Genomic DNA, 13,226 nt, shown 5'->3' on the forward strand with positions numbered 1-13,226 from the left:
ACGATGCAAGCTGTTCTCTACCAAGCGTTAGCTCACGTACGGGAGTTCGGGTTAAGTTCCTGGTTAAGATTTGTACATTAGTAGTAAAGTTCCTCTTCTCTGCGCAACTTTTGTTTTCGTCTCTGCCCGAAGTGCGCTGTTAAATGTGAGGCTCATCATGTACGGCCTTGAAAGTTCTAAGAGCACATTCGGACGAGGGTTCAAACGTTTAATCAACGTTAAGTAAAGTCTCAGGTTTTTGACCTTTCCATTCTGCATGAGAGGAAATGTGCAGTCATTACAAAGGCAGACGGGAAAACAAGGAAACAGAATGACTTGGCTTGCAGTGAGAAGCCCATAGCGTAATGCATCTCCTACCATGTTTGAGTTATCTTTCATGTATGCCTTCATGCTTACTGTATACCATTTCAGATACGAAAGAAAGAACAAAAAAGATAAACAAACAACATATCACTTGAAGGAATTTTTCAGCAGTTTCAAATTTTCGGGGTTTCTCATTGACCAGAACAAAGTATGAGCATTCTTCACATCTTCGCTCAATTTGAACATCGAAAACATAAGAAATTATTTTTGTCAGGGAAAATAATGGTGAAGTTGTTTTCATAGCTGTCGAACAACAACAACAACAACAAATTCACATATTATGTGCAAACCGATGAGTGTAGTACGTTTATGACGTCATCAACTCACTTAATCTGCCTATGTGTGGATGTGTATGGTCTATACCACTGTAACTTGAAACGTGAAGAACTTTAAAATGATTCTTATTTCTCATGCGATCTTGAAAAAAAAATGTTGTAAATCTATTTCAGTTCAATTTGACTGATATTCATTTCCATTCGCCCACAAAAATCGTAACAAAATATAAGATATACACAATCATTATTTCATCATTCTGTGGAAAATTCACGAAAAAAATATCATGAAATAAAATAATCTATCTTACATAAATGAATTATTTGAATAATTATTGAATAACCAAGGATAAACAGAAAAGATTAGAAGATTAACAGGAAAGTAATAATATTGTGATTGAAAAAAGTGGTCCACTGAAAAGCAAAGCTTGTAAGACGTGGTTCACTTGAGATGAATTATTATCTATGAATCATCATCCGAAACGCCACCTCTCTTCAAGCGTTCGTAAGAGCATACATATCTCACTTGGGGTATAGAATTCGGGTATTTTTGATATTCCTGTTTAATGTTAAGGCATTTTTTCTCAAATAATATGAGTTTGTGTATTATTATCGTCAACGATTAACTTTGCATTTTTTCATTTATATAGAATATTGATATTGTGTTGATGTTATGATGTAAAAAGGAATGTCCTTGATTTGTTATTTTGTGTTTGTTGAACTGTTATATTTTGTCATTCTGTTGCAGGGCCCCCTAGGATAACAGTGTTTAAACCACTGATGGGGCTACCCTGGGTAAAGAAAACTGAATAAATAAAAATAAATAAAATTGGTCGGTCTTATTAATTAATAAGTTCATTCATGCACAAGAAAAAATAAACAGTAGCGATTTTCTAATAAAAATTTCTAATTTCTAATACAAATTAAGACACTGGCAACAGCTCTGTTACGAGCTACAGACACGTGGATTGAGTCGTGTGTACCGGAAAAGGTAACACAATAGTGCATATTATGTCCATACAGATCGACATACATACACACGTACACACATAATATAATAAACACATTTACACATAGTACACGATGGACACGACATCATACAAGGAAGAGAGCACAATTACATTACAAAACAGCGAAGAACAAGAAAAAAGATGGGACAGAAGAACGCAAAAGATGTGACAATTCTCTTGCTTTCATGTTAAAAATGTCCCTCATGGCGAACACTTATTTACAACCTGTATGGGTTCTACTGAAGGCGACATTCGGATGATTTTCAGACTTTTGCATTTGATTATCTCTAAATTGAATATACTGGTAACAGAGTTACAGAATTTATAGTGATTGGAATAAGAAAAACGATTTTTTTTTCACAATTCAAAATAAATCACAACGACAAGGATGATGACATAGCAACTTCACATAAAAATGCATGAGAGATTGCTCATAGAAGCCGAACAAAAGAAGAAATCATACATACATTTTACACAGGTGAACTTTAGTGTATGTATTGTAATGACAATACATAACTATAACATACTTAACTGGAATATGTGAGCCTCCTATGTCATCATCCTTGTCCGGTGTAATATATTTTGGGTTTTTCAGATTATTGGTTTGTCTGCAGCTCAAGAACAATGATAAATTCCACAAACTGGGCACTACTAATTTATATATTACATATAGTTTCATTCCTTTGCGTAATCGGAGCAGTTTATGATATGAGTAATTTGCCATTACCTGTTGCGTGCTGTGTATATATTGTGGATACAGTGTTACAAAGATCTGATTTGTAACCAGTTTGCATTTGTTAGTTGTTGCTAGGTAGGACGACGTTGGGTAAGAGATTCTTGTTGCCAAGGAAAAGCTTTTATTCTCAGGTATCTGGAGTATGACATTTGAGAACATTACGAATCTTCCCTATTCAAACAATGAGTAGTTTCCACGTTTCACAAACACCTCAGTATTTAGGGCGGTTAGTTGGCTCAGTCAGTAGCGCGTCTGCCTCACGATCGTAAGGACCCGGGTTCGAGCCCGAGTCTGGACCGAGCAATGTTGTGTGTAAACATACCGTCTCCTCATGCAAGAGGCAAGACACTCTGTCCCTCGGATAGGACATAGAATGGAGGTCCCGTGTATGAGAGAGTCACAACTCATGCACGTAAAAGATCCCACTTCATTTATTCATCGCAAAGAGCAGGGTGTTTAACCCGGTAAAGAGGTCCCACCTCACATCCAACTGGACCTCATTGAATACCAAATTAGCGTAGCTGAATATGGGCTATCCAGCCATCTTCTCCGATGGAAATGAACAAACAAACAATCAAACAAACAAACAGCAACTCGATTGTCATCATTATTTCTTTATCTCTCCCTATAAGTATTATGTCATTTCACGACATATTCCGGTATAGCCTCGAGCTGAAGTGTTTATATTGTGGTACATTAAGTTCGGAATTTATTTATCACAAACGCCTTTTTAGGTGGCCTTGCAAGTCGATTCTTGTAATTATTAGTTTTCATCCGCCAAAGCATATATATGTAATATATATGTATATATATATATATATATATATATATATATATATATATATATATTGAAAACTTGAAGTAATGAAAATGGGTTTTCATCGGGATTCGAAGTCGAGACCTTCCGGATTACTAGACCTTTGCTCTACCTACTGAGCTATTGAAAGCCCTAGTTCGGTGTTTGTCCCAAACCCTTAATTCTCTTTGCTCGTGTGGTCAGAGGCTATAGTATATGTATGTGTGCCACACACACACACACACACACACACACACACACACACACACACATACACACACACACACACACACACACACACATACATATATACTAGGTGTTTCAAAAAACATTTCCCACTTTTGATTCTTAATAATTCATAAACTATATGTCAGATAACACTGTCATTGATATGAGTAATAGCTGAATAGTGTACAATTTGGTTGAAGGTGGTTTGAATATGAAAACATAAATCAGTTTCATGAAATCCATGATTAATTTCACAGTTAGGTTCCAGATTTTGCTCTATTTTCAACCCTCTGTACAAAATTTCACTTTGCACAGGGGTCAATGGGTGTGTATGGGAGTGTGTGGTTAACACCCTGACAATGGTCCTAAACAATGGTTAGGGTTTGAATGCTTCATTATTTATTCATGAGAAATTCCACTATCACAACTAGTCTTTATTCAGCCTCTATAGCAGTATCTGTGTAAAGTCAAACGCCTGCAGATACTGTCGTTGGGATTCGACAGTGCCCTCCCTACTTCTGAAAAATGAAATTACAATGAATACCTTCTGTTCTATCGTAAACATTGTGACAGGAAGCAAAGAAAATCAATTAGAGTATACACTTGTGTAAATGAAGCCTTAAATAAATCTACTGTGAAACATATCGCCCCAATGATAAAGGCTGCTGAACTCTTTACCAAAAATTATTTCTTTTTATCAAAAAGCGAAAAATTTGTCAGACTATTCAATTAGTAGACAGTTGTATTAAAATGAGGAACTTTAGATCATTTATGCTTATTTATATCCCAAATTTGGTGATATGTGAAGCAAAAATTGAAAATGATTGCCAGCTGGAATGGAATGTGGTGTTTGCAAGCACATGGAAACGTGTGCTTCCTTTTTTCCATGTGCATGCAGTTTACCCTTTACCGTGCATGAATCCAGACTAGCAGTGCCCAAGACAATCCACATGAATTATTGATTAAGCATTCATGTGCCTGGGAGCACGAGACTGACGCCTAGTCAACAGGTGGTTCAGGCATGTCCATTGTTCAGGGCCATTGTCAGCACATACTCACATACACATCATTGGTTCCTGTGCAAGGTTCAATTTTTGTACAGAGGGTTAAAATTTGACCAAATTCTGAAACCTTACTTCAAAATCAATCTTAGATTTAATGAAATTGATTTATGCTTTCACATTCAGATTACCTTCAACCAAATTGTACACTATTCAGCTATTATTTATATCAATGACAGTTTTATCGGATGAATAGTTTTTGAGATATTAATGATCAAAAGTGGGAAATGTTTTTTGAAACACCTAGTATATATATATGTGTGTGTGTGTGTGTGCGTGTATATATATACACGCATATGTATGGGTATTATGTATACATCAAAATATAAAAGTTCTGCGTCGGTGTGTAGTCAATAGATATCAAGTGTAAAAACAGTCTTATAAACACCGCAGGAGCCAAAAAATTGGACTGACGTTTCGGTCAAAGACCTTTATCAAAGTAAATCTGAACATATTGTTAATGTTCAGATATATATTATGTATATATATATATTACTTCAATGACCACTTTATCGCCAAAAATCTTTACAGCGCAATTCATCCCGGTGGTTCTAACTCAGTGCATACTTCTATACATGTACTTTTTCTTCCTGAAACTTATTGACTTTTTTTCCGCTTGTCCTTGTCCCCCTTATTCTGACTTTATCACCCCCCCCCCCGTCTCCATCTTTCTGTCTTTCTTGAGAGTAGATGAAGAAAGAGGAGTAAAACTGGTTTGTTTTTACTTTTTGAGGTTCTTCTTTACTTTTCGTGCGTGTTTTCCCTTGTAATTGTGACTAAAGTGGTTCCTGGTTTCGTCTTATTTGGCGTGTTTTTCTTTCTCTCTACCGAGTCGATTTGCGCCTGCGTGTGATTTTAGTTACGTGCGTGTGAGCGCGCTGCTTACCTGTGCTTGATTGTGTTTCTGACTGATTAATGTATACAATGAGTACTTTCTGTCTCATTTCTTTATCCACCCTTCCATTGCGAACCTTCAGTTTGTTTGTTTGTTTGTTTATTTGTGTTTTTTTTTTGGATTTTTAACACCTCCTACATTACGCCCTATCTCTCATGTTTTGTTGCTGATAGGTGAGATATAAAGCTATCTTAATCGACAGACATTGACGGATACCACACAAGCGTTTGGTAGAAATTTGTGACCAACATGCACAATGAACTTGAATGTATCATTATTTTGATAAATTTGGTCAATGTGATGTCATATATATCGTGTGTTTGAGTTTCTTCTATCAAGAATTCAAAAGATTGTGGACCAGGAAATTTGAATTCTTTCATCCTCACGCTGATTATCGCACAGATGAATAGACAAATTGATGAGCAAAAGTCAGTGAGAATTTATACTTACTGTCTTTCCCACTACATGTATTTTCATTTCATTTTATTTTTTTTTCATTCATTGCTATATATTTTACTTGAATGTTGGCGTAAATATACAAAATAAACATACAAACATCTCCTGTTAAGGAGTAGGCCCTACAATTAAACATTCGACTTTAATGTTCAGTTGAACAAACAAACACAAAAACAAAACAAAAACAAATTTGCAAACGTGCCAAATGAACACGCAAAACATATAGTATCTTCTATTAAGAAGTAGGCCTACGATAAACAAATATTATGTGAACGAAATCTTAAAAAAGACCCCAAATCCTCCCCAATTTACCTAACACAATCAAAAACTTCTTCCTTCCCCTACAGTAACTGCTTAGTCTGCCCTTTATGTATGCCCCGTATCCTAATCTTTCTTCTTTTCCACCATCCTCCTACTTTAACCTGCCTGTTTTCTTACATTAATCTATCTTTATCCTTGTTCTCAGAAACACATACCCCTATGTTCCACTCAGACCACATCCATCCCTAACATACAAAACTATGCATAAACACACACACACACACACACACAATTCAAAAGGGTAAATAATTAAATAACCTTTAACATTGTATATAAAACATTTATATCAAGCCAAATTTTCTATGAGAAATATGAACTTGAATAAGTGTTTACATGTACTTTGTTTTTTTTTTCGCTGAATGTATGTTGCACATAATATGTGTACGTGTGTGTGAGTGCGTTTGTTCTTGTATGTGTGGCTCTTTATTTTTTGCTCTGGCTTTATTTTTTATATCACAAATGAACTATGTCAGGTATATCACAGTATACTGCAAATCTGTTGTATGATGGCGCCATCATTGTCGCTATCATGCATAAAATGAAGAGAGAGAGAAAGAAAGAGAGAGAGATAGAGAAACATTGCGTATTACAACAGATTTGCAGTATACTTGGTATACCTGACATGGTTCATTTGTGATATAAGAAGTAAAGCCAGAGCAGCAGCTGCAAAAATAATAAAGAGCCAAACACACACTAACATACGCACTCACACACACGTATTTTTGTATATATACCTATGTATACATAATATACAATATATACACACTCAGCAAAAAAAAAAAAAAGGTAAACACTTATTCAAGTTCATATTTCTCATTTTGTTATAGAAAATTTGGCTAAATATTAATGTGTTTATACCATGTTAAAAGTAATTTAAATGGCTCTCAACCTGGTAGGTCAATAAAAAGGTGAATTTCACGCATGAGGGAACACAATCGTTTTCTCTTCCAAGGCATAAAAAGTAAAAATTGCAAAAAAAGACAAGTTGTTAACAAAAGACAATTCAAACAATAAAAGATACAAATCAAGTTTAAAAAGATCATCCTATGATCTCTATAATAACTTTGTAGCCCACAAAGATAAAGAAAGGCGAAAAAAAATAATAGAGAAAATAAGAATTTTCTGTAAAATCCAAATCCAAATGGCATGAAAGAGGCAATTTCATCAAAAATGGAAGAAATTCTAAATGTTCTTTCAAAGTAAGATATTTTGAAATGACATTTGGTTTTTGAATTAATCTTATGAATCTTTAAATTCTTAAATCAAAATAAATAAATAAAGAAAGCCTTTCCATTCTATTACCTTTGCGGCTTACTCCCTGTGTCTTTTCATGTTAGATTCGACATAAAACTTTTATTTTACCCCTTGAGTTTCCACTTTTTGTGTGTTTGAGGATATAGATAGGAAGAGAGAGAGAAAGAGTGAGAGACGGGGACGTAAAAACAAAATACAATACCTGTATAGTCAATATTTTGTTGATTAGTTTGTTAGTTTAATCACGACACATATACTTCGACCCAAGAAGTTTATGTGAAAGTAGCCGGCTGTTGAGTAGAACAATCATAATAGGTTTATTCATGATTTTTGTTTTCAGTCGACTGGGGCATATCCGCATGTGATCGTCGTGCGTCGCACAGATAGGGTGGAATTCCCCACGCATGGTTATTTTAAACAGATGAGAAGATGACTTGCGTAAATCTACGAGGTCGCGGAATGAGATAACGGAATAATAATGTAAAGTTACCACATTTCCGCCAGCAGGTCAGACGTGAACGATCGTATATACGCGCATTCACAGCAGGGTACCTGCACATCACCAGTAACGGGTCACCGCCCAAGTCCCGTCAACGACGTAAATTGTAGACATGGTGCGATAAAGACAGACACATTAATTGTTTCTTTTTTGTACATATCAATTCTCTTTTATACAGAAAATAGCGCTGTAGGGCTGTCTGGAAAAGGCAATCTTGTGAACATGACACATTGACGTCATCACCGTTTAAATGAGATCCAAATTAGGCTATAGTTATGGTTACGATCTTGACATGGATCCACTCTTTGGTCTAACTCCATGACTATAGCATATACATTGTACTCACAAATTTTCTTTATTTTTTTTAATCATTATTATTATTTTAGGAATCTGAGAGAGCAGTGGTATACCGGGACAATGACTTGCTTCCCGTGGAAATTCCCTCACAATGAAGCTTTTTGTGTAATGCGATTTTTCTCTTCTCTCGAAGAATCCTATCCACATCCTACCGCTTTATGGATATCGATTTCTACAGATATTATTCTCTATCGTCATTAGAAAAACATATCGTAAAACTTGTCGCTGGTTGTCATTAGTTGTTAGCGAACGCTGAATGTTTGTTTATGCTTTAAAGGAAACCAAGATCCAAAAAGCAATGTGGATTGAGTGAAAGCAATAACATTGGTAGAACACATCAGAGAAAGTTTGAGAAAAATCGGACAATCTGTGCAAAAGTTATAGATTTTTAAAGGTTTGATGTTGGAACCGCTGGATGAGAAGACTACAAGAGGTTGTGTGTGCAAGAATATAAAGAAAATATAAAGGGAATTCCACACACAAAAAAAAAACACATTTTTCTAGCACAATGAAATAGCACTTGACTAACCGCTTTCAGAAAGCAGGGAGATTACTATCCTTAAAGGGATCGTATTGTTTTAGTTGAGACCTAATTTCAGGTTTCCAACATTTTTTGGTGAGATAATGAGAAACCTCTTATGAAATATGAAAGAGCATGTAATTCCATGAGGAATTCAACGTTTATTTGACGAAAATTGGTTTTGAAATGGCTGAGATATCGAAAACAGAGCGATTCTAATAAGTGTGGGACGCACACTTTTTCACGATCGCTTTGTTTTGTTTTGTTTTTGGATGTTTCAGTCATGCCAAACCCGATGCTCTGTACTATTTCATAAGTGTTTCCTTGGTTTCTCGCAAAAAGTTAAAAGCCCAATTCTGATCACCACCAATACTGTACTATCCCTTTAACATAATCTGTCAGTATCAAGTTGATGGGATGTGTAATTTTCATGAAAAATGATTTTTGTGGAATTCCCTTTATACTTTCTTAATATTGTTGTCCACACATGACGTCATACCCTCTAGTAGTCTCGTCATCCAGCTGTTCCAACACCAAAACATATTTAAAAATTCATAACTTTTGCATCGATTGTCCAATTTTCCTCAAACTTTCACTGATGAAGAAATAAAAGAAACTAAAACAGAAACAAAAACAATTAAAGTTTACTATGATTAATCATCATTTACAGTATAAAACGAGTCTTTGTTTTGTTTGTTTTTAGCTGAATTCCCCAAAGGAGTGCCACAGTTTGAGGCATATCTTCCGGGTTGCAGCTTCATCCTGCCACCTCGTGGGGACAATGGGTGTTGTATGGCGCTCGAATATCACTGAATATAGAGTGCAATGAAGGCGTAAAATACACCGTGTATACTAATAGGCGGCTGTCCCGTGGGGCGTGTAGGGGGCAGATTTGAAATAGGTTCAACCTCAGTTCATCCGTTTCACATTCCGGATATGAAATGATAAACAGAATATAAGTCAAGGTGACAATAATTGTTTTTCTATATGAGTTTATTAAAGCGTTTATCTGATGATTTAAGAGCAAGCTCTATATAATTACTTATAGATACTTAAATAAGAGAAGTACAGAAGTCCATTAATGTTATCTGTAACACTGCCTCTATAAGATTGAGTGCATAAAACCACGTGATATTGAGATTTAAATGAGTTCCTGAAATATACGTATTTCATTTTCTAAAACATTTTATTACAGCTCTTCATTTTTTACATTTTCACTGGTTTATGCATAATTCTATACATGACTACATTTACTACTTGAAACTGTGCACCATGTGTTACATAATATAATAGATACTGTTATATTTTTGAAGCATCTAATGAGCACTAGTAACACAGACTCGTATTCAATACAATATAAACGACAGTAACGTTTAACATGAAGGGCCATACAGCTAAGACTGTATAATTCAAACCTGGAACATTTACATGCATTGTGTTTTCTGCTATTATAAGATCTCTTGTAGGAGTCAGGCTGCCAACAGTCTCTCCTAGTTCTATCACCTACCTGATCGAGAGAAGTGTCAATAAGAGTGTTCGTGAGATCTTTTGAAATTCAAAACCTGCTCTACAAACCACAACCAGCTATTGGATACAGCGGAAAATGTTGCAAGCTTCTCATCAAGTGGAAAAACATGGTGAACGTGACCAAAATCACATGCTATAATGGATGTTCACAGCCCCTCGATGTTAAAGGCATAATATACCATTTGCAGATGAAACCCAGCGTTAGTGCTTCAAAATAGTTCTAAAATGTGGCTTAGGGATAGAAACAATCACTGTAAAAAATTTGGACCAGTATAATCGATGTTAAGTATCGATAAATATAAAAAATATGAACAATGATTATAATAAGAATGTTTCCAGATTAAACCGTCCTACAGTTATGATTTAATGAGAAAAATAGTGATATCTCCTTATACTTTTAATAGGCTTTATTGCAAACATTTTGTATGGGACAGGATGTTTTGTGATACAACTGACCTACACATATGCATTAAAAGTGATATTATCTTGAACATTTTTAAATCACTGTTCCCAAAGATATTTAGGACCTTTAAATCACCGATGTGATTTTCACCAGAAACCTATAATGATTACACATAACGGGAACAAAATCATATCACGTTACACCTGAGGTAATGTGGAATATACCATCAACAGATTCAATTCTCAGTTCAATTCAACCATGCCTTGTTTCATCAAACAAAAGGTAAAACGTACTAAAAGCGTATTATATTTGACGAATTATATTGTTCTCCGTATTCTATAAAGAAGTTCAAGTTATAAAGAATCATGCAACATAGTCAATGTTTATTGTTTTTGTTTTCTTTTCTGACTTAATTATAATTGTATTCAAATTTGAATTTGAAATTGTATGCAGTTTACAGGCCTTATGTATTTTTGTTCTTCTCATGTTGTTCACGGATTTGCGGAACAGCTTTACTGAAGCAGATTGATGTGATTAGATTAAATAAACTGAAGTGATTAGATTAAATAAACTGAAGTGAAACTGACCGGAAACCGAAATATACAACATGTGTACAGATTATGTGAATAATTGCATTATGTAGTACAGATGTAATACACATTTAAAGTATATTTCCAAATGACGAATAATTTTGTATATTAAATGGCCCCTCGATCGGATATAGGCCTATGAGAATATCACGGTAAATATAACTAGATTGCTCCCTTTAATCACAATATCTCTTTCGTTCTTTCTCTCCCCCCCCCCCTCTCTCTCTCTGTCTCTCTTAACCTATTTTTTCTTTTCATTCATCCAGTTTATTTCATCACACTTACTCATCAAAAAGTTCGGAGACTTACACGCCGAGTTACATAATAATGACACTTTTAATAAGATAACATCTTTAGAGTACATCCATAGCATGATTGCAAAGTTGCAAAGCATGTAAAAATACACAAACAATTAAAAGTCACGTCAAAAACACATAAGAATTAAATAAACCTAGGAAAGTTAAGGAGAAAAAGAAAACAAAGCGAGGAAGAGAGAAAGAAACAGAGAAGAAGAAGGGAAGGGGAAAGAAAGAAAAAGAAATCTAGAAAGTAAGGAGGAAAAACGAAAGAGAAAACGCAGGGATAAAGAAGGGTTTATAGCAGAGAAAGAGATAGAGACAAGGAAGGGGGGGGGGGGGAGTTGGTGCAATTAAAAGAAGTCACTTTATACGCCCTTCTTTAGTCGCTTTATGTTTATACTTTTCAATCCTCTCTGGTCAGCTGAGAGAGGATATTCTTGACTCATTAACGACCTAATGGGATGCAGTCTGAGAAGATATAATAATGTCGTGCCTACAAAATTTTCTGTTCCATCATAAGAAAAAGCAGTTTCAATATATTATTAAATTCATATACATAATGAGGGAAAAGTAATACCGCATACTAACGAGATGCTATAATGGATGACCACAGCGATTAGTGACATGACATTGAATCTGTGGGTGTTGTTCATTATTCCGAAGGTTCGTTAATCCGAAACACACAAATTCCCTATACCTAGGTTCGTTAATCCGAACATTTGTGGCGTTATTCCGAACGTTCGTTATTCCGAAGATTTGTTAATCCGAAAATGAAATTCGGAATAACGAACCTTCGGAATAACGAATCTTCGGACTGAAGAGCCTTGGGAATAACGAACCTTCGGAATAACGAGCTGTAACCGAATCTGTCTCTAGATGTGAGACCACCACAATCACTTTCTATTAAGGCTATAAATCTTGTCACTTTAGAGGCATGGCAACATAATATGGGCACACCAAGTATTGTTACAGAGTACAGTACTAAATCGCGTGCTGAAGGGCACTCAAATTCGTATGTGTCATTCACATTGTCTTGATGAATCACCCAGTTACGAGTAGTGTTTGATCATGTGACTGTGATCATGGTGATTGTTGTGATCACTGAAAATCAGTATGACTTAAACCAGAATAAAGAGACACACTGTCTTCCCTGCATCCATCGTGACTGGACCCGTCTTATTTCCCTTCTTACAGTATACAGTTTAAGCACCCCTTACCGCATCCGGAAGGGTGTAACATGCATATAATTATACGTAATACGAAAATATATGAGAATAACTACGTATATAGATGCTAGCATCAACGAAACGAAATTAATAAGCGATGAAGTATCATTATATTAGACTGTACATTATACTAACGCTTACCTTGTCCTTATGTCCTTGTAATGTAAACGTAGCACTGTTCTCATACGTCATGACATGTTACAAGATTTTACTAATCACTAGATACGCTGAGCAAAAATGTAAATAAATATAAATCAAGGTTTTGCTATCAAAAATAAATACAAAGTTACTTCAGACCCATCCCAGATGGTAGAATACGTCGTCCCAGTGTGACATCCGTGTCTTGCTCAACACTTGTCATTGCTTGTCACTCCAAATGAAAGTGTGCAAAAACGAGCCGTAATAATGATTTT

This window comes from Diadema antillarum, unplaced genomic scaffold (genome assembly GCF_040938485.1).
Source record: "Diadema antillarum isolate AM-2024a unplaced genomic scaffold, OU_Dant_1.0 seq00001446_RagTag, whole genome shotgun sequence".
In the NCBI taxonomy this organism is placed as follows: domain Eukaryota; kingdom Metazoa; phylum Echinodermata; class Echinoidea; order Diadematoida; family Diadematidae; genus Diadema; species Diadema antillarum.